This window comes from Haliaeetus albicilla, chromosome W (genome assembly GCF_947461875.1).
Source record: "Haliaeetus albicilla chromosome W, bHalAlb1.1, whole genome shotgun sequence".
In the NCBI taxonomy this organism is placed as follows: Eukaryota; Metazoa; Chordata; class Aves; order Accipitriformes; family Accipitridae; genus Haliaeetus; species Haliaeetus albicilla.
Window position 1 is genome coordinate 23,302,774 of NC_091515.1, and position 26,230 is coordinate 23,329,003.

A 26,230-nucleotide genomic window follows, 5' to 3' on the forward strand; every position below is an offset into this window, starting at 1 on the left:
TCATTTTGCCACCCCGAGCCGAAGAGGGGGGGTACAGGAGTTTCCCCAAATATTAAAGGTGACGACAATGGTCGACCAAAACAACGTCTGCAGTAGCATGCCAAACATCCTATAAATATTAACAAAGCAATCACTGACAAAACCACACAAACAATCAACAGCTTCACGTATTCCTTCAGGCAGGCTCCAGAGTCTTCACCTGAAAGAGACAAGAAAAACAGACTCGGTTCGTTCTAAGGAAAAGGAAGTAAATTGTTATTAGAAGGATGGAATAATCCACCTGTTATTGATTTTATGTTCTTTTCCATGAGCATCTTTTGCTTTCCAAGCATATTCATCAGGGTTTGCAGTACCAGAGGTACGGCTCCCACCATGGGGAGTTCAACTAAGATTGGCGGATACCGTTCTGCACAGAGGCTCTCTGGGCCACCCTGTCAGGGGGCAGAGTTCCTGCTAAAACTGTTTTGGTTACTTTAAATGGGCCTCTAAGCACTATAGACTGCTGTCGAATAGTCCGTTCAGCCTCTCTCAAGGCTAAACTGACTACAAACAAACCTTTCTCCCAAGCAGTATATCTTTTTTCCGCATCCTTAAAACTGCGAGAATAGAACCCAATAGGTCGAGTGGGTCCTTCGGGGCCCTTTTGCCATAAATGTATTGATAGCCCGCTCTTGGCAAATCCCCATTCAATATGGACAGGGTTTGTGGGGTGAATAGGACCGAGAGCTTGATGGGCAGTCGCTTCAAAAACTAGCAACTGCAATGCCTCTTCATGGGGCTTAGTCCAGTTCCCACTGAGCCCCTTTTTGCAACAAGTCTTGCAATAATTGAAAAATCAGGGATATGTTTCCTCCAAAACACAAGTAATCCTAGTACATGCTGCAAATCCTTTTTTGACTCTGGCATTTTAATCTGATCCAATGAGGAAAGGGTGTCGGGGGGGATACATGTCATTCCTCCCTTCCACCAAATTCCTAAAAACTTTACTTCACTTGAGGGTGTTTGTATTTTCTCTGGTGGAATTTTCAGCCCCAAGCTTTCCAAGTGAGAAATTATATTATCCTGAGTTTTCTGAACCTTTTCTGTTTCATCTCCACCTACAAGAATGTCATCAATGTACTGATAAACACCGACCCCCTCCTCTGTCTGAATTAGTTCTAGCTCCTGCGCTAACACATGATGAGCTAGAGTGGGGGAATGCTTGTACCCTTGTGGGAGTCGGGTAAAAGTAAATTACTGACCCTCCCAAGTAAATGCAAAGCGGTCTTGATCCTCTGTTTGCAGGGGGACCATAAAAAACATATCTTTAACATCCACTGTTGCCATAATCGGGTGGGCTCGTTCCTGGACTGTAGCTATAAGCTCAGCAATATTCGGTACCTCAGCTGTCAATGGACCCATATTTGCATTAAGTCTGCGATAATCTTACAGTCAATCTCCACTTGCCATTAGGTTTTCGCACTGGCCACACCAGGGAGTTAAAAGGAGAATGGGTTGGAATCACAATACCCTGTCCCTCTAAGTCCTCTAACACAGGCGCTATTCCCTCTCTGGCCCCCAAGGGTATCGGGTAGGGCTTAACATTTATAAGCTTTGAAGGGGGAAGCAGGGGCGTGGCTTTTAACACCAAATATCTATTGTGAGAGAGACAAATGACCACTGTAGTGGAAACTCCCCCACAACCATTGTCACTGTAGTGACACCTCACACCTAACAATGTTTGAAACAAACAGCTCTAGATAACAATTCAGTCTCTCACATCCCCCCACCCCCACTCCCCCCAGTTTATATGCTAGACATGACGTCACATGGTATGGAATATCCCTTTGGCCAGTTTGGGCTGCTGTCCTGGCTGTGTCCCCTCCCAACTTCTTGTGCCCCTCCAGCTTTCTCACTGGCTGGGCATGAGAAGCTGAAAAATCCTGGACTTAGTCTAAACATTACTCAGCAACAACTCAAAACATCAGTGTTATCAACATTCTTCTCATACTGAACCCAAAACATAGCACTATACCAGCTACTAGGAAGACAATTAACTCTATCCCAGCTGAAATCAGGACACTCTGGTGGGCAGCAGCAAAAAGCTGTGTTTGTGATGTTGCTTCATATCCTAATAGATCGGTGTTTTCCAAATGTTGTATACTTTGATTACTCCCTACCTAAATAATACAAATAGGTACTCTTAAAAAATGTTATTAAAATTCCCAGACAAAAGCAGCACCGTTGTGTAGAGAAATTCCATGCGGGGACAGACGACAGGACACCAATATGATGATCAAAGTCGCCAGTTTATTGAGCCTAGCTGATCATTCTTATACAATTCTCTAAGTTGTTTAGAAGCTTTGATTGGCTGCTGCATGCAAGCATTTGGTGTCCACGCGCACAAGCATAAAATGTGATTGGTTATATCGACACTGTACACGTGTATAAACATAAGATATAGTTGGTTATACTCACTCTGTACACGCGCATAAACACAGGACATAATTGGCTATATTAACTAGAGCATGCGAAACTTGTCTCAGTCTAATTGGTCAAGATAAACTGCCAAATTGAGGTTGTTTGTGCCAAGTTCCCTTTATTGTGGAATGTGCACCTGTGTTTTTCTAATTGGGTTCTTTCTTTTTCTGTCTTCTTGTTTATTCTTTTCAAGGCCTTCTAAAGGCGTCTGGAATGCTCTTGCGACCATGAGCTACTTTCAGGCCCAGTAACTAAGTTCCATATAATTGGACCCTACATCTCCCCCTTTTTTATTTGTCGTCAATTAACACAACCTTACTTGATCTATCAATTAATTTTTAAACACATTGCAACATATAAGGATGGACCATCTGTACATTCTTGTGCTGTCTTGCTCTGCAAACTCAGCCCAGCAATCGGTAGGTGCCAGCTTTACGTGGGCGTCCCCACGGAGGCAACAATGGCCTTGCTGTACACCAGCCCGATGCTCTTCGGAAAATCCTGGTATTTATACATTTGCAGAGGAACGGGTTTCAGCACACGTGGCCAGCGGGTGCCAAAATCCGCCTCAGTTGCAACCTATGACGCATGTGCTCGCTGGCCAGGCGCGCTGCACGAGTCATAGCCATCTTGTCTATTGGTTCATGGGCTTTGTGATGCGGTTGCAATGCACAGAGAATCTTGACCTGTTATGTTAGCCAAGGTGACCTATACATTAGTTTTTGGCTGAGGTGGCATTCATATTGCTGCACCATCTAGGATGCTCCAGGTGATGATGGTCGTACAAATCGAGCGGGAGTCCACTGTGGCCTGTATCTGTGGAAACACAATCATAACCTCGTTCCCAGGTTATTAATGGAAATGGACCTTCCCATTGCCCTGTTTCTAGATTCTTAACTAAAACCATGACCTTACCCCTAATTTTGGCTTTAGCTAACTTTTCTTGTGGAGAGAGATTCCCTACTCTTTTTTTTTTTTTTTTTTTTTTTTTTTTAAAGAGCATTAACAGATCTAGTCACCTTCATTCGCAAGCATCGAATCATACATGGGATAATAGCTGATAGTATGAATATAGGAGCCACCAAGAAAATCGACCACTTACTTTAATATTTGCCGTATCCAAGGCCCAAACCCCAATGATCCTAACCAGTCACTAAACGGGTCAGTATAGTATCCAGTCTTGTTTAGGTTCTCTTGTAATTGATTTAACTGTTTGTGAATGCTTATAGAATGGTCCGACAGGTTCATGCAACACATTCCTTCAAACTCTTCACACCCATGTCCTATCTCCACAAATCAAAAACACTCCTGGGGGCAACAACTTTCCCCCCCGCAGTATTTACATCCAAACTTGCAGTATCAACGTCAGGCCATAAAGGTAACCCTGTTATGTTCTGCCATCCTATAAAGTATGACCCTGATCGCTCTTTCTCCTTCTTTACCAAAACGGTGTCCCCCCAAAAAATATCACTCCTATACCCTTATATGGTTGTAATTGTGATCGGAAATATCGACAATCTTCTAAATGGGAAATATTGGTTACCTCAACCGGGGGTAAAGAAAACACTAGATCCAATTCCTGAAGGGGCAAGCTCGCACTAATCAGAAGGTTTTCCACAAACAATTGTTGCTGTTTAGCTCCTATCAGAGGGCCACCACTTTTCGCCAATCTTTATGCACATCACCACATCGCTTGTTGTCATCATGTTGAATTTCTCAAATTCTATATTGTAATTAGTGTGGTTGTACCATGAGCTGTAAAATTTAGGGTTAAAGTCTGGATACCCAATTAGACATGTGCGAAAAGGATCCCCTGGTGTAGCTAAGGACAGACAAAAATCAGTCTGTCCGGTACTGTTTGCCCAAGTTACCCATATATTCTGTCGGGGGTCAATTTTAAATACAGATCCCATGACTAAGGTCATCGCAATCATTATCACTACCATTTGCTTTTCCAAATTCCTTTTTTTTTTTTCTTTTTTTTTTAGTCTTTTTCCAGTCTTTATCATAAATGACTATATATCGGGGTATCTTAATACTACTTCCACACTCGGCTCTTATGAGTAATGTTTTGCCGGATGCCGATCAACATTAAATCATATATATTTGCTGCAATAGCTCTAAGCTGCTTATTCTCTATATGATTAGTAGCATACACAAAGCCAAAATCAGTAAGCGATCTATTGAAAAATCCTCTGCTCGCTCACGCAAGGTTAGTTGGTTAGTTAAATTTCTATCACAATGATCACACAAAAAATTTTCTATCCCTTTCACCCACTCGCACTAAGATGCATATCCAGGGCCGGCACCATATTCCGTGTTTTTCACACGCGTTCTTAATTTCCACATTGACTGCCGGTCTCTGTCGTGATTTGTCTAGGCAGTCTATCTAGGGCTTCAGGACCTGCTGAAGTCTCCACTGCCTCTTGTTCTCAATCTTCTGAGTTGTTTGTGACATCTGATTGCTCAATCCATGGCTTGACCCATTTCGCTGGTATCCAATGGGGCTGCTCGTTACCTGTGGAAACACAAGCATACCCTCTTCCCCACGTGAATAACTTGCAAGGTCCCTGCCATTGTTGTAAAACTGGATTGAATATTGAAACTTGCAGCTGGTTTTTAATCAACATTTTTGCTCCCACACATATGCCTAGTAATTGGGATCTAATCCTCAGTACCACGTGGCTGTAGCCAATTCAAAACATATAGTGCTTTGCTTATTAACTCTTGGGGGGTACAATGCTGCATGTCTTCCCCCATTTTTAAAATGTTTAAACGATCCTTTAAGGTCCGATGTGCACATTCAACGATAGCTTGACCAGTAGAATTATGGGGTACGCCAAAATTATGAGTTACCCCCCATAGCTGTAAAAATGTTTCTAATGACTGTGCACAATATCCCGGGCCATTGTCTGTTTTAATTTCTGTTGGCACTCCCATGGCAGCAAATGCTGCCAAAAGGTGCTTAATTACGGATCTGGCATTAGTTGATACATGAACAGTAGCCCACATAAGGTTCGAATATGTGTCAATAGATACATGAACGTGTTTATATTTCCCAAAACTGGGATACTCCGTAACATCTGTTTGCCAAATTTGCAATGCTGATAGTCCCCGGGGGTTTACCCCTTGTGACTGTAAGTTTGGAATGTTCGCACAGTCAGGGCAAGCAGCAATAATAGTTCTGGCTTGCTGCAATGGGAGATCAAATTGCTTACTCAGCGCTTTTGCTGACTGATGATAAAATTTATGGGATAGCAGTGCTTGTCCAAACAAGTCAGGTTTGGGTGTATTAAAACCGATGTTTGCATTGGCTACTACCAGTCGATCCGCGCGCGCATTACCTTCCACAATAAATCCCGGCAATGTTGTATGGCTACGAATATGATCGATAAAAAATAAGTCTGTTTGTTTTTCTAATAACGTCCATAATTTCAAAAGTGCCATAAACAGCTGCTTATTACTTACAGTTTTTAGCAAGGATCTATGCATACGTTTGACTACCCCAACGACATATTGAGAATCCGAAACAATGTTGACAGGTGTTTTATCCCATTTTTTGAAAACAGAGCATACGGCTAATAGCTCAAGCACCTGTACTGACCCCTCTGACAGAACGACTTCAGATTTCCAGGATCCATCCTGAAGATATACAAATCCCGCTTTACCTGTTCTGCTGCTAGCATCAGTAAAAACGGTAATTGCTTCCAGTGGGCTTTCCCTGCAAATAGAGCGTGGTTCCATTGTCAACATTGTTTTAAACAATGGGTGAGGGGGATAGTGATTATCCACTTCCCCCTTAAAACCCATCAGAGCTACTGCAAGGCAGTCATTTTTCATCATGGCATTATTCACAATATCAAGCGACATAGGCAAAATAATTTTGTCCATTTGCTTCCCTGAAATTTGTGTCGCCCTTGCCCCTGCCTTTTGAATGCACATTCCCAGGGCTTCAATTCTAGTGACTACCGTTTCTGACATTCTAGCAGGCAAGAATATCCATTCTATTATTATCAATGGGTTTTGTTCCTGTCGCTCATCCCACTGACCCAAAATTCCCGCAACTTCCTTATCTGAGTTATATACATATAAATTTATGGACAAATCAGGAACGTATCTGCCAGACATGGATGATGTGATTTTCTGCTCAATTGCTGCCAAGGCTTGCCGCCCCGATGCACTTAGTTGTCTTGTAGAAGTTAAGCTATCGCTGCCCCGCAATAAATCCAGCAGCGGCTGTAAGTCTGTATTTGTAATACCACAATAAGGCCGAATCCACTGTAGGTCTCTGACAAGTTTTTGTACATCATGTATATTTCGTATGTATTTGTGTAGCGACAGCTTTTGTGGACAAAAAGAGGCTTCCGCAACTTGCAAACCCAGATATTTCCAGGGTGCCGTTAGCTGACCTTTTTCTGGTGCTATGACTAAGCCATACGCCCCAAGGTATAATTTGAGGTCAAATAATACCTGTTCATGTGAAAGTTGTTGTGCACAGACCAGCAAGTCGTCCATGTAATGATAAATCAGAGCCTCTTTCCATTTTTTGTGAAATGGTTCGAGAGCGATGTCAACAAACCATTGACATATAGTCGGTGAATTTTTCATGCCTTGTGGTAAAACAACCCAGTGATACCTTTTAGCCGGCGCATGTTGATTTATTGTTGGAACGGTAAAAGCAAATTTCTCACAGTCATCTGGATGCAAAGGAATTGTAAAGAAACAGTCTTTAAGGTCAACAACAATCAAAGGCCAGTCTCTGGGAAGCATAGTAGGGGTTGGAATACCAGGCTGTAAGGATCCCATATCTTGCATTACTTTATTCACTGCACGCAGATCTTGCAGTAAACGCCATTTTCCAGACTTTTTCAAAATGGCAAATACAGGAGTGTTCCATGGGCTTGTAGAAGGAACCAAATGCCCTGCTTCCACTTGTTCAGCCATGAGTTGCTCCAAAGCAGCGACCTTTTCTGTTGGAAGCGGCCATTGATCAACCCAAACGGGGCTGTCCGTTAGCCATTTTAGTCTCAGGGTTGGTCGCTTGTCAATGGCCGCTGCTAAAAATGCGTGGACAATCTAACTCCCCATTGCGCTAGAGCGTCCCGACCTAAAAGCCATACAGTAGTATTTAAAACATAAGGCCTTACATGTGCTGTCCTTTTGTCTTCACAGTCTTCAGCTGTTATAAAATTCACGCTGATTTGTGTGGATTTCTGGCCTGCAATACCGGTTACCACAGTGTCGATATTTTGTAATTCCCAATCCCTGGACCATTCTTCCTTTGGAATTATGGTCACATCAGACCCTGTGTCAAGGAGCGTACATTTATGGAGTAGAGATTTTCCCGAAGGTCCATATAAATTAAAATGACGAACGGGTTTGGAAGATCCAATTATTTCTGTGAAGGCCACTAATGGTGTGTTAGTAGATCCGAATCCTCCGTCCCTTCGTTCAATGTTTCCTACACAGGGAACGCTAGCCTTGAAGGGTACCAGTTGAGCAATCCGGGTTCCAGCCATAATTGTTACAGGAGGAGCAAATACTTTCACCACGATTGAAATGTTTCCCGTGAAATCAGCATCGATAACTCCAGGTAAAACAAATATTCCTTGTTTAGAAAGAGAAGAGCGTCCTAAAAGCAATGCACTTAGTCCAAGACCCGAAGGCCCGGTAGCATTCGATGGAACAACATGAACTTCATCATCAGTTATTGTTGTGTCAGCGGCTACGGCCAGGTCAACTCCTGCACTTCCTTTTGTGGCTGCCCTGAGTCTTGAAAGACAGCCGAGCATGCTGTCACCCCTGTTTGAGAGGCACTTGATATCTTGGCGCCCCTCATCCTGGCGCTCATCATTCCGTTTCCCTGATTGTTGAGTGTTAACGGCATTCCGTCTTTTTTAAACCTTGATCGACAGTCGCTGGCTTTGTGTCCGAACTTGTCGCACTTGTTACAGACCCCAGAAAAGTTTGACTGACTGCTGTTAGTTGGTGCTGGCATAGATCGAGGCTGTGTTGCTATGCGTTGAGGGCATGTACGTTTCAAATGCCCCGGTTGACCACACCGATAACATGTTAAAGGGCCTTTGTGTGGGCTGCAGTCTCCTTTTCCCTGTTGCACCATCGGTCGTAATGCTACCGCGAACACTGCAGCGTGAGCTTCAGCATGTATTTTAGCTTTCTCTTGTTCTTGTATTATAGTAGCCAAATCCTCGTTTGCATTATTTGAATCAGGGTATATGCTAGGTATAATTTGTTCCTGTTGAATGGTGGTATCTGGGGGCTGTTTTCTCGTAGGCAGATTTTTACTCACTCCCTGATTCTGTAGGGTTTCCTTTAAGCGTACGGTTAGGGAGGCTTGGGAACTGTCAGATGGCTGATTAATATCGGCAGTCCCAGGGAGTGGAGCAGAAGTCAAGGGCACAGGAGCAGGCGGACAAGCTCCAAAAAGTCTCTCTCACTGCATTATATTTTTCTCCCCACTTTTCCCTTTCGCTTGTGGTTGGAGAGAGAGCAGCAAAAGCAGCCGCAGCCGCTTTACGATCTGCTTTCATTTCTTGCAGAGTTGTCTTAATCAATTTCCATAAAGTTGCAAGACCTTTAACTTCTTTAGACCCATCACTAATTTCATCCCATAGGGAGGTTCTGATAGCTTCCCAGGTACTAAGCTCAAAAGCTGTACCCACACTAATTAAAAGGTTTCTGTCCTTGCTCCATTGTAGAAGCCGCTTTAAACAAACTTTATCATATTTTTTGCCTCTCTCTGAGAGTATATGTTGGGGGAGCTTAACTACCGCTTCTTCTTCTTGGAAAGCGCAGACCCCATCTCCTTCCCCGACCGCTCACCTCCTTTACGGGCGATTCCTTTTTAATATCCGTCTCTGTTTTTTCAACCAGCCTCATAAATGTCTTTACGGCTGCCTTTTCCTTCGCAGATGCTGCGATACCCATGCCGCCTTTTATCACCTAAGCTTACGATTCCTGCCTCTCTCGAGCAGCCCGGCGCTTGTCTTCTAAGCCCACCGGCATCCGCGGCAATCTCCCCCGCCTTTTCAGTCGTTAGCGTTCCCCTCTTGTTCCTTACCGGATCACGTTGGAGGTCGCCAGATGTAGAGAAATTCCACGCGGGGACGGATGACAGGACACCAATATGATGATCAAAGTCGCCAGTTTATTGAGCCTAGCTGATCATTCTTATACAATTCTCTAAGTTGTTTAGAAGCTTTGATTGGCTGCTGCATGCAAGCATTTGGTGTCCACGCGCACAAGCATAAAATGTGATTGGTTATATCGACACTGTACACGTGTATAAACATAAGATATAGTTGGTTATACTCACTCTGTACACGCGCATAAACATAGGACATAATTGGCTATATTAACTAGAGCATGTGAAACTTGTCTCAGTCTAATTGGTCAAGATAAACTGCCAAATTGAGGTTGTTTGTGCCAAGTTCCCTTTATTGTGGAATGTACACCTGTGTTTTTCTAATTGGGTTCTTTCTTTTTCTGTCTTCTTGTTTATTCTTTTCAAGGCCTTCTAAAGGCGTCTGGAATGCTCTTGCGACCATGAGCTACTTTCAGGCCCAGTAACTAAGTTCCATATAATTGAACCCTACACCGTTGTTCACAAGCTGTGACTTGTGGAGCACTTCCAGACAACGTAGATTAAAGCCAGCTCTGGGAAATCGCTGTGCTGTGCTGTGCCAAAGGAGACGGCAGCCAGGGCTTCAATTGCCCATTCAGCAGTGTATGAGCAGAGCTGCCTGTGTGCCATCCCCCGTTCCTCCCTGGCCCCTCTCTCTGGGTTGCTGAGCAGAAATTGAAGTCTCTCTGAGTTTGTGCTAATGTATATGAATTCAGCAATTTGTTTCCTGTGATACCAGTTGTGAGAGGCCTAGAGACTGTGAGAGACTGGCAAACATTTTGTCTCAAACAACCAAGCAGGTAGCCGCAAGCAGCTGAAATAGGACGTGCCCTGCAGAGGTGGGGTAGTGAACTGTTTCTGGGAAGTTTTCTAGCAGTTGCGCTTTGGACATTTTGTCACAGGTTCGGAGTTTTGCCACGGGCCCTTACCACGGCAGTTGTGTAAACAAGTTAAATGGGATAATGGGGCATCAGCGACCCCCCCCCCACTCCCTCCTCAAGAACTTTCAAGAAAACCCCACAAGCCATGTGGGAAGGGCTCTCTGACGAGGGTATAAAATGGGGGGAGACCAACCCCCAGGCGCATGCCCGCCGCCTGAAGAATCTAGACAGCTACTATGGAGATTCTTTCTTTTTTGGATCCAAGGGTGGTGATACTTACCTCTCCTTTTTTCTCTTTCTTGTCTCTCTCTCTTATCTCTTCCTCCTACCTTGTTGTTAGGAATATTTTGCTATGGCTGTTAGGTGTCAAGTTTTTTATTCGAAATATCTGCTATGCCAAATTTAGCCACACTTGTGTTATAAGTCAACGTTAAAGAAAACATATTTCGAGCATTTAGGAGCCATTGTCGTGACTCCTGCCCTGGGATTCGCCAAGTGAAATGGGGTGTTGAAATTTTCCCTGTCCCTCCTGAGTCATTGTCGTGACTCCTGTGTGCGGCAACGGACTATCTAAAAGATCACCTCCCCCGAGCTCACCGAGTGGGATGGGACACCAGTACAGGAAAAGCAGCTGATGATAAAGCCCATGTGTTAAGTGACCTTAAGAGAGTAGAGCTGTAGAAGCTGGTGGAGGTGGAAACTTGCTAATAGAGAATAGAAGGAAGCCTGAACAAGGAACCGTATTCGGTATGGCAATTACTGGACAGAAATAAGGCATCTTCTGGGGTAAGATGAATGTTAATCTGCATTTTGTTCTGTTTGTGCAGTTTGTAGTGCAGGTGGCTGGCAATGATTTGTAGGTGCTATAATCACACAAACAATAATGGAGGAATTCAGACATTTGAAAAGCGACAACAAAAAAGCACCAAAAGTACAGTGAACAGGCTAGCATTGATTCTTTACCTTGCATAAGCTTTCTGGGATGCATTAAGGGACTAAGAAGTGAAGAATAGACAGTAATTCTAACACAGTAGATCAAGGATGGAGGGTATGTAAGTGAACAGCACGGACCTTTTTGGATGTTCTACATTATAAATAGTTGCTTCTTGGCAGCTCTGGCTTTGGGCCTTGTCTTTTGACCCATATTGTTCTTACCCTTCATTCCTTTGTCTTTGTCTTAGCAGAGCACTTCAGTACAGAAAAGGACTAATGCCATTTATTATGTTGTTTTGTCATTCAAAACAGCAAAACCAAACAGAACTGCTCATATTCTCCCGACTTTTTCTTCATAGACCCATGTGTATCCGGTGGGTGAGGGATGATGCTTTCAAAACCATCCTGGTAACTCCTTTCTGAAGAGTGACACGGGACCTTACTGGACTACAGATAGGGAACTTTCTGCAGATAGCATTACAAACTTTGGATGTATTTTATGTAGTGTTAGTATTTCTGGCCATTGTTTGGCTCAAAGACCTATCCATGGATGTTAAATGTTGTCTGCTCTTCCCTTTATTACCAGCAAGTCACTGTGTAGAACAGTCTTTTATTTGTAATGAATTTAAGAAAATGTTGAAAACTTAAAGATATGCCATGTGGGCCATTAGAAATAATTATCATGGGATTAGGAAGACCCACAACAGTGTTGTTTCATCTTCAGTTATTAATACAGTCAGGCATTGAGAAGTTGTAAAGGAAATTCAAAACAATCTCTCCAAGTTTTGCCAAGATTACTCAGTGGAATCACTTGTTGCCAGATGCTGATGCTGAATGAGAGAGAACAGCAGTCACCACTGGGGAAATTAGTTTTCTGAAATTACTCAAAGTCAGTTATCAGTCCAGTTGTTGTAGGGGTTTATTAATACTCTGTGGACTACCCTATGGTTTGAAGGACAAGCAAGCAGGTAGAAATGATATTTATGAGGAAAGTGTTTCTCATCTATCCTGTTAACTCTGGGAATGCATACAGCATCTTTTATTTGGGAGTTCAATGTAGCTGTGTAAAAGGGATTGTAGCATAGATTGTAAGATTGGAGTGAAAGATTTGGTCTGCATTTCTCAAGCAGTTGCTCCTGGAAGAGATATGCAGCTTATGGCTAGGAACAGGGCCATATTCCCAGATGTGACTGCATAGGAGGCTCTGCAGTGAGCTCAAAAAGACCTCAGCCAGTTTTTGGTTTTTTTCTTTAGAACAGGGGAATACTTGGTGAGTGTTTGGGTGTTGTTTTGAATGTGTTGTGCTCTTAGTTTTTATGCAGTCTTGGAATTAATAATAAGCCAGGTGCTGCTTCTATTTCAAGGATAACATATCCAACCCAAGATTCCAGAGAATCTAAAACCAGACTATTCCTTTTCTTCAAGCTGTTCTCTTTGGCAGTAGCATGAGCTGAAAGGTTTACATGAATTAAAGATTCGTGGTGATAGCATATTTCCATACATTCTGTATGGCACGTCCAAATATTTTGATGGTTTTAATATTTTGTACCAGCCATGGAAACTGGTTTGCTGCTAGGTGACTGTAAAAGTGAGATTTGGTAAATAATTATTAGAAATCTTATACTAACACTATGATTGAAACAATAGACAAAAGTGTAGCCAAGCAATTAACTAGTAGAGGTAGTTCCTCATAAGTTTGGCAGTTCTTGGCTCTTATGACTAGATGTTCCTGTACGCTAGAGGAGAACAATGTTGAAACTGACCACATGGGATTGAAACTGCATTAAGCTTCAAGATCAAAGAACAAGGACAAGAACAAAGACTTCAAGGACAGCCAGCAAGAACTTCAAATGGGTTGGTGGTTGTAAAAGCAGCCCTTCAACTCAAATGGATCCTTCATTGCGCATGATCGGATGTAGGCAGTACTATGATAATCAGTTGTAATTATTTTTATGTATATGTATACTAATCTGATTAATATGCAATTAGTTATTCTATATAACCTGTTAGTGCTAAAGCTGTGGCATGCACGCTAGGTGGAACTATCCTCTGTGCATCCAGCGCTGCAATAAAGAATCCCTGCTTTCTAAAACTCCAAAATGAGTCTTAGAGAGTTTCTTCGACCGGCTTTTCGGTATCAGTGGCAGAGTATGAAGTCAGGCCATTAAAGTTATCTTACTACTAATCAGACCCCCCTGAGCAGTTCGTTAATAAAGAAGTGAAAAATCCAGCGCTATACTGCCTAAATGTATTAAATTGCTTCAATGGTAGCTGCTGCTGGGAGGAATCTAGCATCCTTTCTGGAGTCTGGTTTGTTGATTATTGTATGACCCAGTTGGCAGCAAGCTGTCTTGTGAGGCACAGGACAACAATATCCTTCACAGCTACTTTGCTAAGCAATTGAAATACACTGCCAGTATTGTTTGGGACAGATATGTATTGGATAACCTATTGCTGCCAAGTTGTATGATAAAAAGAACTTTTTGGTTTTTTTTTCCATCATAAAACTTTCCTGCATTGTTCATCAGCAAGCTGAGCCTGAGGAACTCTGCTTCTGGTAAGATTTAAGGGAGAGTTTCTAGTCAAGGTGTCAATAGGCGTGTCCTGTTGCTCACTAACAAATCTGCTTATTTTGAAGTTTTACATGCTGTACTAGAAATCTAGGCATTTGCTCAAAATTCAGCATACTTTCAGAAAATTCAGATTGTGGTGTCAAATTTATTTAAAAGTTATTTTCATAAATCCAGAAAAACTTAACCAAATGATGCCAGTAGGTACCCTCTTAGATAATCTTAAATTCTAACTCACGTCTCTGCCACATGATGACCTATCTGCAGGAAACAAGCACTTCTTCATCAATCTCAAAATGGCTAAAAGCTCTCTCTTTAGCAAAAATGTGAATCTGGCAGGCCCCAAGTGCAAACCAGACTCTTTGTATAGAATTACCTGTGGGCCCTCTGATATGCTGGTTCTTTCTCTGCAAAGTTAATGTAGGCACCTGATGTGGTTAGTCTGATCTTCTTTCCTCTGAATTTCTCTGTTGTCTGAACTCTGCCTAAAAAGTAGATTGGCACGTGTTCTCTTATTTTTCAAATTAGTCATGCCAGCTATGCATAAAAGAGCTGGAGCAAAAGCATTCCATATCTGTTGTTAAGTGTTTTATTTTCCAGACTAAAAACTGAATACTTGCAGCTCATGTGTCATTATATGCTTGTCATTCCTAATTACTTTCTGGCATGTTCTTGGGTGTTTTGTAGACAGGAAAATAGATTTTATTTTTTTTTTTTTAAACATACAGCTGAAATGCCTCCATAACTAGGCTAAAATAAAATATTCTGAGTTCTGTGAGGTGGAAAACTATTGTGAGAAATATATGTGTGGACATATTAACTTGTTCCTTTCCGAAGGAGTAACTTGCTTCTGTCTCTTATTATCAGTAACCACTTTGTCCTGAAGGAATGAGACTGTTACACTCATTAAGGTGGAAAGTAGTCATCAAGCATATTTGGTTATTTTCAGAGCATTTGTGTGTGTGATTTTTCCCTGCGGGTATTCTATATACTGCAGCATGTTTTATTAAAGGAAAATGTAGTGTTTGCATACCAGATTTTATACACACAAATTCATAAATGCACATGTACACAGAAGCAGATTTATAGTTCTGACCCTTGAAATATGCTACCAGTGAGCTACAATAACTCTCCTGAAGCCGGTGTGTCGTGGTTTAACCCCAGCCAGCAACTAAGCACCACACAGCTGCTTGCTCACTCCCCCCCATCCAGTGGGATGGGGGAGAAAATCGGGAAAAAGAAGTAAAACGTGGGTTGAGATAAGAACGGTTTAATAGAACAGAAAAGAAGAGACTAATAATGATAATGATAACACTAATAAAATGACAACAGTAGTAATAAAAGGATTGGAATGTACAAATGATGCACAGGGCAATTGCTCACCACCCGCCGACCAACACCCAGCTAGTCCCCGAGAGGCGATTCCCCACCCCCACTTCCCAGTTCCTATACTAGATGGGACGTCACATGGTATGGAATACCCTGTTGGCCACTTTGGGTCAGGTGCCCTCGTTGTGTCCTGTGCCAACTTCTTGTGCCCCTCCAGCTTTCTCGCTGGCTGGGCATGAGAAGCTGAAAAATCCTTGGCTTTAGTCTAAACACTACTGAGCAACAACTGAAAACATCAGTGTTATCAACATTCTTCACATACTGAACTCAAAACATAGCACTGTACCAGCTACTAGGAAGACAGCTAACTCTATCCCAGCTGAAACCAGGACACAATGGTAAATAGAAACTGCATCAGTGAAAAACAGAGTTTATCAGCTGGCATTCCTTTTGCTTCATGGGATTTTATTCTCTCTTGACTGTCAATTGACAACTTGACTACCCTGACAGTTTGCTGGAGTATAAGCAGCCTATTATTTCTTAAAAGAGCTGCAGTTCCTGAATCTGAAGTTAAATCTTCAGAGTCACCATGCTTAAGAGTGACACAGCTTTGTGGAGTATGTCAATACACAGTCTGCTTAGGATAGATTCAAATGTGAAATACATCTGAAGGCTGTGGCCAGAAATTAAACGCAAATATATTTTATGTAAGATTCATTCATTTGGGAGACTCTCTTTTCTCTGCCACAGGGGCTGTAATCTATGCTGTCCTATAGAGTGCCTGAGCGGCTTCCCTGGTTGGGAGCAGTTTCATGCTTGGATCAAGCTGAGCCAAGTCTTCCTGCTCTGAGAAAGGGGGTTGCATCCTCTCTCCCATGTGAGTTCCTAGTTCCCACTCTTTGCCAGTGTCAGCACAAATCATCGTGCAAATATCAGGTGAAGCAATTTACATTTGGATCAACAAATTAATCTATAACTGAGTAAAAAGGCAAGAGCAACAAAGACTACTTTCATCCAAATCATTAAGCTGATACAACTTGTCCCACAACTGCCTGATAGCAGAAGTTGGGAGCCCAAGGCAGTGGGCTGCCTTATCATCAGGAAGGGCCAGTCAGCTACTTTTGGCAGCAGCCCACAGCCAGGTTGGTTTTGGTCAGGCACAAAGCTGCTTTTTAACAGCCCCACATACCAGATGCTGCCAGCCTTGTTGTAGGGCTTGTTGCCTCAAGCCTTCAAAAGACTGATTAACAAATAAGAAGGCGGTGATAGCTTAAAGAAAAAAAACTAAGACATGAGAAGTGTGATATGCTTCCTATTGTTATATACCGACAGAGCCAATTTTTTATATAACAATATATTTATTGAGAATAGCAAGCAAGCAGCGCTGGGCGGCCGGGGAGTCCGTGCTCTACCAACGGCTCGCAACTTTATGTTATAGTTACATTTCTTATATACAGTTCATGCACCCCTTTCTTGTAAGTCTCCGCCTTGTCCTGCTTCCTCTTTCTTCACTCGTGTAGGTTTGTTACTAGGCAGATTCGGTCGATCTTCTCAAGGGTGAGTGTTTTTTGATGTAGAATGTCTTTTGATGTGGAGAAGTGCAGTCTTGGCAGAGTTAATCCCCTTATTTGGTAAATTATAGCCGTTGTCTTTTCCCTCCTTATCTAGTAAGTTATAGCCGTTGCTCTTTTCCTGTGACCTTTACGCACCATTTAAGCAAGCCTTGTTATTTACACAAGGCATCTGCTAAATCTCAATATGTCTCTTCCCCCTTCCCGATTGGTATGTAAGCCTTATTGTCTTCTTTTAATTCAACACGAATTACACAATGTCAGGGAACAATTTGGTTCCCTGTCGATTACACTATTCAAGGACTGTTCAGATTATGTGTACTCAAGATAAAGCTTATCTAGTTTAAGATTCTGCTTACAATAGAGAATGCTTAAGGAGTGTTTGGATAATAGTCAAGGCACCAGATAACGGACATTTCAGAGTCACAGACTTGCTAATTAAGGACATACATCCTCCTTGGGCATTGAGGAAGGAGGGGTTGGCAAGAGAAACAAAGACCCTGGTGTCCTCAGGTGACGAATGACCATGAAAAGACAAAAGGAGTAGGGGTATTCTTCCCCAAACGACCACCGAAGACCACCGGAGACGCCCGCGCAGGTGTAGAACACTCTGGGATGATTGCTCAAGAGAACAACACGTCATGCTTGCTCAGCATAATGAATATGCAATAGTTAGGCAGGACATATGTATTAGATAGGCGTGGTGTTTTAACTGTAGTGTATAAGTATGGACTGAAAACCTCAGTAGGAGTGTTCGATTTGTGGAAATCTTCCACCTTGCACCCTGCGCAGAATAAAGCAATGTCTCCTCTCTAAACATACTTTGTGTGTTTCGGGAGTTACTTTCTGATCATGTTGTCCTAAAAGTGGATTCGTCACACACTCAGGAGAGATATTGCTTTATTCTGTGCAGGGTGCTAGGTGGACTTCCCAGAAATCAAGCACACCAGATTCATCAGGTGTGCCCCTTTTATACAGTAACAATTGCATCTAATTTATTAAACTACTCCTACTTAGTACATATTCAAACTACCTGATGCATATGCATAAGATTACATAACCATGACACATCAGATGCCTTCTCTGCATGCGCGGGGGTCTCGGGTGGTCTTTGGTGGTCGTTTGGGGAGGTATCCCCTCCTCACTTTGACCGCTAAGTCGCTCTGTATTGGGTCAGTGGTTCATTTTCCTGCCAAGAGGGTTGCACCATCAGTCAGGAAGAATAGAAAGGATCAGAAGGGGTGCTCCAGGTGAGGCACCATTAAACAGGAAGAATAGAAGAGATCAGAATGATCTTGTCTAACTAACTTAATTTAAAACAGGACTTTCTAATCTACCACAGGATTTTCTGTATCTGACATCAATTTTTCCCCCTTTGAGACTTATGATGGTATTTAATACCCATCTTAAGTCTCACACCATGCCTTTGTAAATTCCTGGTTTATATAATGGATTATTACTCTTTACCCAAATTATCAAAATATTTATTACAAATAGCAACTTCATTATTGTTTCTGCAAGAATACTATACTGTAACTTAATATTGGGTTTTCTTTAGTTTCAATTTTAAAGGTTCTTCTGATGTGGAAGTCCACAAGGGGGATGGTATCTTCTTTAGCCTTGTAGAGTGAATTCAGGATTCAACTCCCTGGAGCTTCACTGCAGTGTTTGTAGTCAGTAGCGCTTGATAGGGTCCTCTCCACTTCTCCGCGAGTGGTTCGTCTTTCCACATCCACAGATATACCGAGTCTCCCGGCTTGAAGGGGTGTACTGGTGAATCCAAAGGCACAGGAGCTTTAACCAGGATGTATCTATGGAGAGAATTAATGACTTTGCCCAAAGATATTAATCCCCCAAGATCTGTTCTCCTTTCAGGTGCATCTGACTATCTTTTCCTGTCAAATTTGTAACATAAGGCCTTCCATATAATATTTCAAATAGACTAATCTTCTCTTTTGTCCTAGGTGTTATTCTGATTCTAAAGTAATGCCAGAGGCAAGACTTCAATACATTTCATCTGAATTTCCTGACATAATTTCCTAATTTGTTGTTTAATTGTTTGATTCATTCTTTCTACTTTCCCACTAGACTGTGGTCTCCATGGAGTGTGTAGATCCCATTTTATCTGTAAGAATTCAGAAATTTCCTGTATGATTTCTGCTACAAAATGGGGTCCCCTATCTGAAGAAAGTCCTTTGAGAACTCCAAACCTAGGTATTATTTCTTTCAAAAGCACTTTTAGTACCTCCCTGGCTTTGTTGGTGCGACATGGGAAAGCTTCTGGCCAACCTGAAAAGGTATCAACAATTACTAATAAATATTTATATCCTTTACACTTTGGTAATTCAGAGAAATCAATTTGCCAGTAATTCCGAAGTATAAAACCTCTTCTTACCTCTCCTGGTAAGGGTCTTTTTTTGAATTTTGGGATTATTCTTCAAACAGATTTCACAACCTTGTGTAATACCTTTAGCAATTTTTAGCATGTTAATGCCTATTGCATATGTTCTCACTATTTCTACCAGGGCCTCAGCTCCCATGTGAGTGGTATCATGTGTTCTTTTCATAAGTTCCCTCATTATTTGAGGGGTAACTATACATTGTCCATCTGAAGTTTTCCACCATCTTTCAGGAGTCTTAATACATTTTAGAAATTCAGCCAATTTATCTTCTTTCTCTGTATATTCAGGGACATTAACATTAAAAGCTCTTTCAGGAACTAAGGTTGCAATTTTTGTAAGTGAAGCAGTTTTTTTTGCAGTCTCATCGGCCTTTCAATTTCCTTTGATTATATCAGTCTGTCCAGATTGGTGTGCTCTGCAATGTATTACTGTCACTTCCTTTGGTTTATTGACTGCTTCGAAAAATCTCAAAATTTCTTTGCTATATTGTATAAGATTTCCTTGTGATGATAATAATCCTTTCTTTCGAAATTGCACCATGTGCATGTATTATTCCAAAGGCATACTTTGAGTCAGTATAAATGTTGGCTTGCTTTCCTTCTGAAATCTCTAAAGCTCGGGTTAATGCAATTAGTTCAGCCTTCTGAGCAGAAGTGTTCACTGGCAGCAACATTGCCTCTCTCTCTTCTTCCAGCAGCCATGTCTGCCCCCAGCAGTATGTCATCTACGTACTGTAACAAGGTAACATTAGTGTGACAGAAAAAGACTTAACTGTAAGGTTCAAGCAAACAACTTGAACTTCACTCACAGACTTAACTGCAAGGTTCAAGCAAATGATTTATTTGAGCTTCACTTACAGACTTAACATGCCACTATTGCAGGTTTTACAGATACAATGGAGGAATGCACTATTGCAATTTTTTAAGGCAAGAGTAGTACATTATTACAACCACAAGCGATTCACAGACAACCACAAGCAGACATGCGTTTACAAACTTAAAGCATAAACAATATTCACTTACCCCTCCAGGTAAGGGCTCTCAATCCCAGGGAAGTTACCTCGACTGGCGTCCCGATCAAGGGGGGAAGGGTTTCCTTCGCAAGCCAACTGTATAGTTGGAGAAGTGACTCCCCCATTTCCAATCTGAATCTTAGGGTTTTTATCCCTTGACTTGTGGAATGGTGTGTATGACTACGTCTGAGTGGATTATGATATATGCCTAAATGGATTATGTATATCTGAGTGGAGTTTCTCCTTATCTTTCCTTTGCTGATCTCTGATTGTTTGAATACACAAGGTTGTCATTTGAAACTGAAGCTGAAACTCTCCAGGTTTTGGGTTTTTTTACCTTGCTTCCTCAGCAACTGAATAGTGGTTGGATTGAGACTCAGGGCACACTATTTGTTAAGGGATTTCAAGGCTCAGTTCAGGTTTTGGTTCTTTGAATGGTGCAGCCACTGCCCTGTTTACTTTAGGGTTTATCAGACAACCCAGGGCTAAGCTGTCTAAGCTCCCCCTGAGTCGTCTCTGCAGAGAGAGGGCCTCAAGGCAACCCAAGGCTGGGTCACTTTTGTAACCCCCCATGAGTCACCTGTGTGCACTAGACATGGTGAAACTCATTTGTGAACTATGAGCTGGACAATCCACACAATTAGCTTCCTTACCTTGCCACTGCTCCAGTTCTTTCGCAAGTATGTTGCTAAAAATCATGGGGCTATTCTTGAATCCTTGAGAAAGCATTGTCCAGCATGACTGCATCTTTCATCCTGTCGAGGGACTTTCCCATTCAAAAGCAAACAGTTTCTGACTTTGTTCTTCTACAGGGATGCAGAAGAAAGCATCCTTCAAGTCCAGTACTGTAGAATAAACATTAGAATCAATAATAGTCGTTATTAGGTACCACTGGATGGACATCCACTACTATTTGATTGATATCTCTTAGATCTTGTACTAATCTGTATTCCTGTGAATGTGGCTTTTTGACAGGTAGAATTGGAGTGTTATATACCCCAAGGAAGAGCAGAGACCCATCCAGAGCCAGCAGCTCTCTCGAGGAGAGAGGCTGACGCAGAGTGGACGTTACCGGGGCAACTGCGGGAGATTTAAACGCCGTGTAACCGTCAGCAGCAGTCAGTCGGCAACGAGACTAGCAGTGGCAACGGTAAGTTCGGCAGCTAAGCGCTAGATTGAGGCGGACAAGGAGGTTCCCAGAGCTGGGAACCCCAAGGAAGAGCAGACACACCTGTCCAGAGCCAGCAGCTCTTGCGAGAGAGGCTGACGCAGTGTGGGCATTACCAGGGGCAACCGTGGGAGATTCAAATAGCCCTGAGGAGCACCGACAGGCAAACAGGGCATGGTGTGTCAGAAAGGGCGTGGAGGGGCAGTTGGCGCGGCAGTTCGTACAGGAAGGGCGCAGTCCCCTTCCCAGCTTGAGAAGGCTACTCAACCGGTAGGCATCGGCCTCGGAAGGAGACCCAGCTATGGTTGCCACTCGGGTGAAAGCTATTGCTAGGAAAAATGTGGCATCCCAGATGGAGCTCCCAAACAAACATGCAGCTGTCCAGGTCTCCGGCTGCAGGGAGTGCCTGAGCCTGTCACTGGTACTGGAGGACAGCAGGGACAACTCCTGTGTGCGGTGTGACCAGGTGGATGATCTGCTACAGCCTGGTGGCAGAGCTGAAGGAGGAAGTGGAAAGGTTGAGGAGTATCAGGGAGTGTGAGACGGAGATAGATTGGTGGACCCACACCCTACCATCCCTGAGGCAGAGGCAGCAGATGGAGGTTCCGCAAGAAGCAGAGGTTCCCCTGCCCTCTTGCCACCGGGCAGGAGGGGACCTAAGAGATGGAGGGGAATGGATACAGGTCCCTGCTCGGGGAGGCAGGCAAATCCGCTCCCGGTCTCCCTCACCTTCCCAGTTGCCCTTACACAACAGGTATGGGGCTCTGGAACTTGAGGACCAGGCCAATGAAGATCAGAATGTAGATGAAGGCCTATCCAGGGGGCTGCCTAGGTTGAGTCAGTCAGCCCCATGCATTTTGACAGCCTCTGAAAAAAGAAAAAGGAGGGTAATTGTCATAGCCGATTCCCTTCTGAGGGGGACAGAGGGCCCAATATGCAGACCTGACCCATCCCACAGGGAAGTCTACTGCCTCCCTGGGGCCTGGGTAAAAGACATTACTAGGAAGCTCCCTGGTCTGGTTTGGACCTCTGATTATTACCCACTATTGGTTGTGCAGGTTGGCAGTGATGAGATTGCAGAGAGAAATCCAAAAGCAATCAAAAGGGACTTCAGGGCACTGGGGCGATTAGTGGAAGGATCGGGAGCACAGGTAGTGTTTTCCTCAATCCCTTCAGTGGCAGGGGAATACACTGAAAGGAACAGGAAAACACACCTGATTAACACGTGGCTCAGAGGCTGGTGCCATCGGTGGAATATTGGGTTTTTTTGATCATGGGGAGGTTTACATGGCATTGGGCTTGCTGGCAACAGATGGAATCCAGCTATCTCAAAGGGGGAAATGGATTCTCGCTCAGGAGTTGACGGGGCTCATAGAGAGGGCTTTAAACTAGGTTTGAAGGGAGTAAGGGTTAAAACTAGGTGCACCAGAGGTGAGCCTGGGGGCAGCATGCCAATGTTAGGGGTGGAATCGGTAGCCCAGCTCAAGTGCATCTATGCCAATGCACGCAGCATGGGCAATAAACAGGAGGAGCTGGAAGCCATTGTGCAGCAGGACAGCTATGACTTAGTCACCATCACAGAAACATGGTGGGACGACTCCCATGACTGGAGTGCTGCAATGGATGGCTACAAGCTCTTCAGAAAGGATAGGCAAGGTAGAAGAGGTGGTGGGGTGGCTCTCTATGGTAGGGAATGTTTTGACTGTACAGAGCTACACGATTCTGATGACAAGGTGGAGTGCTTATGGGTGAGGATGAGAGGGAAAGCCTATAAGACAGATATTGTGCTGGGAGTCTGTTATAGACCGCCCGACCAGGTTGAAGAGACAGATGAATCATTCTACAAGCAGCTGGCAGTAGTCTCAGAATCGTGTGCCCTTGTTCTTGTGGGGGACTTGAACTTTCCAGACGTCTGCTGGAAATACAACACAGCAGAGAGCAAACAGTCTAGGAGGTTCCTGGAATGTGTGGAAGATAACTTCCTGACACAGCTGGTGGGTGAGCCAACCAGGGCAGGAGCCTTGCTAGACCTACTGTTTACAAACAGGGAAGGACTGGTGGGAGGTGTGGTGGTCGGAGGCCGTCTTGGGCTTAGCGACTATGAAATGATAGAATTTTCGATTCTTGGTGAGGCAAGGAAGGTGGTCAGCAAAACCACCACTATGGACTTCCAGAGTGCAAACTTTAGCCTGTTCAGGACACTGGTTGAGAGAGTCCCTTGGGGGATGGTCCTGAAGGGCAAAGGGGTCCAGGAAGGCTGGACATTCTTCAAGAAGGAAGTCTTAAAGGCTCAGTACCAGGCTATTCCCATGCGCCGCAAGACGAACCGCTGAGGAAGACGACCGGCCTGGCTGAACAGGGAGCTTTTGCTAAGACTCAAGGAGAAAAGGAGAGTTTACCATCTTTGGAAGAAAGGGCAGGCAACTTAGGAAGAGTACAGGGATCTTGTTAGGTCATGCAGAGAGGAAATTAGAAAGGCAAAAGCTCAGCTAGAACTCAATCTGGCCACTGTCTTAAAAGACAACAAAAAATGTTTTTACAAATATGTTAACAATAAAAAGAGCGCCAAGGAGAATATCTATCCTTTATTGGATGCAGAGGGGAACGTAGCAACCAGAGATGAGGAAAAGGCTGAGGTACTTAATGCCTTCTTTGCCTCAGTCTTTAATAGTGAGTCCAGTCATCCTCAGGGTACTCAGCCCCCTGAGCTGGAAGACAGGGACAGAGAGCAGAACATACCCCCCCTTAATCCAGAAGGAAGTAGTTAATGACCTGCTATGCCGTCTGGACACTCATAAGTCTATGGGACCAGATGGGATCCATCTGAGAGTACTGAAGGAGTTGGCAGAGGAGCTTGCCAAGCCACTCTCCATCATTTATCAGCAATCCTGGTCAACAGGGGAGGTCCCAGACTACTGGGACACCCATTTACAAGAAGGGTCAGAGGGAGGATCCAGGGAACTACAGGCCTGTCAGCCTGACCGCGGTAACGGGGAAGATTATGGAATGGTTTGTCTTGAGAGCACTCACATGGCAAGTCCAGGACAAGCAGGGGATCAGGCCCAGTCAGCATGGGTTCATGAAAGGCAGGTCCTGCTTGACCAACCTGATCTCCTTCTATGACCAGGTGACCCGCCTAGTGGATGAGGGGAAGGCTGTGGATGTTGTATACCTTGACTTCAGCGAGGCATTTGACACTGTCTCTCACGGCATACTCCTTAAGAAGCTGGCGTCTCATGGCTTGGATAAGTCTACTCTTCGCTGGGTAAAAAACTGGCTGGATGGCCAAGCCCAGAGGGTTGTGGTGAATGGAGTTAAATCCAGTTGGCAGCCAGTCACAAGTGGTGTTCCCCAGGGCTCAGTTTTGGGACCCGTTCTGTTTAATATCTTTATCAATGATTTGGATGAGGGGATTGAGTGCACCCTCAGCAAGTTTGCAGATGACACCAAGCTGGGAGGGATGGTTGATCTGCTCGAGGGCAGGAAGGCTCTACAGAGAGATCTGGACAGGCTGGATCGATGGGCCAAGGCCAAGTGTATGAGATTCAACAAGGCCAAGTGCCGGGTCCTGCACTTCGGTCACAACAACCCCATGCAGCACTACAGGCTTGGGGAAGAGTGGCTGGAAAGCTGCCTGGCAGAGAAAGACCTGGGTGTGCTGTTTGACAGCCGTCTGAATATGAGCCAGCAGTGTGCCCAGGTGGCCAAGAAGGCCAACAGCATCCTGGCCTGTATCAGAAATAGCGTGGCCAGCAGGAGCAGGGAAGTGATTGTTCCCCTGTATTCGGCACTGGTGAGGCTGCACCTCGAGTACTGTGTTCATTTTTGGGCCCCTCACTATAGGAAAGACATTGAGGTGCTGGAGCGTGTCCAGAGAAGGGCAACAAAGCTGGTGAGGGGCCTGGAGCACAAGTCTTATGAGGAGCAGCTGAGGGAACTGGGGCTGTTTAGTTTAGAGAAAAGGAGGCTGAGGGGAGACCTTATCGCTCTCTACAACTACCTGAGGGGGTGTTGTAGTGAGGTGGGTGCTGGTCTCTTCTGTCAGGTGGCTGGAGATAGGACAAGAGGAAATGGCCTCAAGTTGCGGCAAGGGAGATTTAGGTTGGATATTAGGAAAAATTTCTTTACTGAAAGGGTTGTCAGGCATTGGAACAGGCTGCCCAGGGAAGTGGTGGAGTCACCATCCCTGGAGGTGTTCAGAAAATGTGTAGACGAGGCACTTCAGGACATGGTTTAGTGGGCATGGTGGTGTTGGTTTGGTGGTTGGACTTGATGATCTTAAAGGTCTTTTCCAACCTAAACAATTCTATGATTGTATATTCTGACTGGCACTCTCGCAACAGTCCGTACTTGAGGAAGTTGTTTATGATAGGTTCCAATCCAACACGGGCTTCCAATTTTATAGGATACTGTTTTTGTCTTACCAGCTTAGCTTGTCTTCAATTCTGTTTTTAATGGTTCAGTATTTTTAGCTCTTCCAGGTCTCTCAGTTGCTCATACTAAGGGATTTACAGCATCTTCTATTTCCTCAACAGAGTTGACTTCCTTATCTTTGTCTTCTGCTGTCCCAAGTAGTTCCTGCAATACGTATATCTGCGCTTCCCAGGCATTATTTTGCGGAATACGGACTCTTATTTTGTTTGCATCCAAAGTTATTTGCGCCCGTCATTTATTCAACAAGTCCCTTCCCATTAGAGGTAACGGGCATTCTGGCATGCATAAAAACTCATGTACAAACATCTTGTTATCAATTTTACACT

The 26,230-nt window shown here is 43.8% G+C and overlaps 1 protein-coding gene across 2 annotated transcripts in view; it reads left to right on the plus strand.

Annotated features, from left to right (window-relative positions):
* Positions 1-26,230, plus strand: part of LOC104325022 (growth hormone receptor) — a 256,244-nt gene that overhangs the window by 37,402 nt on the left and 192,612 nt on the right. Inside the window, exon 2 of one of the 2 annotated variants that reach the window (XM_069775195.1) lies at positions 21,278-21,452. The exons of the other annotated variant lie outside the window; for it this stretch is intronic. The gene's annotated coding sequence lies outside the window, so the exon portion shown is untranslated. The remainder of the gene's footprint in view (positions 1-21,277; positions 21,453-26,230) is intronic. 2 annotated transcript variants of the gene reach the window in all.